The following is a 2,279-nucleotide window of genomic DNA, read 5'->3' as shown; positions in this document are numbered from 1 at the left end:
GCCATCTGTCGTGACAACCCTGTAATGGCAATCCGATACCGGGCCTCCACAAGACCCCCCCCCCCCTCTTGTCGCACTACTCAGTAAAACCAGCCAGCCTTTAATCGGTCGGTCTTTATGGCTCAGTGGGAATGCTGAGCATTAAAAAAATGTATAAAAGAAATCTAGAGAAGGCAAATTATATGTATCGTAGAGTTCCTATAGAGATCCTATCAGAGTATCTGTATCATAATGAACCGATAGAGGCGAGGAGGCGACGCTATTTTAGGCTCCGTGCTGAGCGCAGGGACGAAACGCTTTCTTTTCTTTATTTACGTGGTTTATTTTTTTTTAAAGTACAAGAGAAAATATTTAAGACAAACTTTTTTCGAGTGTGTATTTTTCCTCCTCGTTGACGGTGACTTCGTCAATAATGAAATCCAAGGCCTTTTAAGCCGGTATCCTATAAAGTCACATTATAGACGGGCCTTCTCAGGGGTGAACGGTTGAGCACATGCTGACCCATTCAGGGTAAACTCTCCACAGAGAGCGGGGAACACTGTTCTGGATGGATCGATAGACATGAAGGACTTACAGTGCTGTAAACCATAGAAAGGACAAGTGATGGATTTTGGAAAATAAAGCTTTTAGAACTTGTGGGGTAAAAAAAAAAAAGTGCCAGTCGTGTTGATGTGTGTGGATTCCTTGGATCACGGGGTAGAAGTGGGAAAAACAGTGTGTGTGTGTGTGTGAGAGAGAGAGAAATGGGCCTCATGATTAAAAACATCTGAATATTGATATTTAGATGCTCAATTAAGTGAATTGTGTTTGGATTGCAGTTTAAAAAATGCACACGATTGAAAAATCAACTATCTGTACAGACTGTATAGAGACGGGCAGATGGATTGGTTGTGTGTGTGTGTGTGTGCGGGGGGGGTTACAGATGAGGACCGGCAGCATCTGTTCATGTGGAAAAACGCAAACAGGCAGTCATTTTCCAGCCATTTCAGGTAACAGGCTGTGACGGCCGGACGGGTGTTCATCCAAGATATGACAGCGAGAGCAAATAGGAAATGGGTTAAAGCTGAGAGAGAGAGAGAGAGAGCGAGGCAGGCTAATCTCTCTCTATCTATCGATGGCTCTGCACAGATGACTGCTGGGATTGGTTCCGGCTGCCGCAGAGAGATCTAGCGCCAAATGGTTCAGTCAACATCCGCTGCGTCATCTCTAAAGCCAACGGAGAGAGGCGTGATGAACGGACTCTGTTTCGCCACATTTAATTCCCCAGCTTGCTTCTGCTTGGCGGTGACCCCCCCCCCCCCCCCCCCCCCTTTGGATGCTTTATTGATCTCTCCTCTGAGCTCTAGAGGTGACCCCAGCCCACCCTGCATGTGTGGGAGCTGTAGGTAGGGACGCCATTGGATCCCCGGCCTTTACTCGAGTCTGCTTATCGGCAGGACGTGATGACCTTGCTGATCATCTGCAGCATTGATCTGGTTTTTAATCTGACAATCAAGAAGTGGAGAGTGCGCCTTTGATTATCCTTTTACGCGTCGGATGCGCGACAATCTTTTACGTTTTTTTTTGCGGCTTTATTTTAGTATATTCGTGCATGTCATCGGCTACCAATTACATCACTCAGGTGACGCGTTCTGTATGGGATTGTTACCCCGATGCTTCATGGTGGGGGGGGCGGGGGGGTTTAATAATCACCTCAATGGGAGCTGGAACTGGCAGGCAGCAGAGAAAAGAGCATCACTTGGTGACAAACCGAGGGCATCACCTTGTTACCTTGGTAACAGAGGGAACAAGCGAGGGCATAAATCACACGGACAAGAAGAGGAGACAAATCGACACCAACTCGAACCCATTTCAGAGTTCGACTTGGACGGCTCGCAAGTCTTTCCCTCCTTAAATAAAAAGCCGGCCTCGAACCGGACCGAGCTGAGCGACAACGCGTGCAGCTCCGCTGTCAAAGAGCCCCATGGGGGAAACTGGAGTGTAATGTCATTTCATAAACGTTCCACTGGAGGCTTTTCTCGTTATCTTGCATTAACCTCTGCAGTCGACGTAAACGGAACCAGCGGGTCGTTTGACCCGGTTCTGTTTTCACCACCAAAACTTGATGGCTGTTAAAATAATTTTCCTTTTTGCTTATTGGATCAACCATGATAAAATAATTATTTATTTTCCTGTGGTCCACATTTACATCTAATTATGTTATTATAATTAAATATTTCATAATGATTATTTTAACAATGTCATACTTTTTAAAATGACTTTTTATTGATTTTCCAGGA

This window comes from Brachionichthys hirsutus, chromosome 16 (assembly GCF_040956055.1).
Source record: "Brachionichthys hirsutus isolate HB-005 chromosome 16, CSIRO-AGI_Bhir_v1, whole genome shotgun sequence".
Lineage (NCBI taxonomy): Eukaryota > Metazoa > Chordata > Actinopteri > Lophiiformes > Brachionichthyidae > Brachionichthys > Brachionichthys hirsutus.
The sequence above is the reverse complement of the archived record's forward strand: the minus strand, read 5'-3'. Positions refer to the sequence as shown.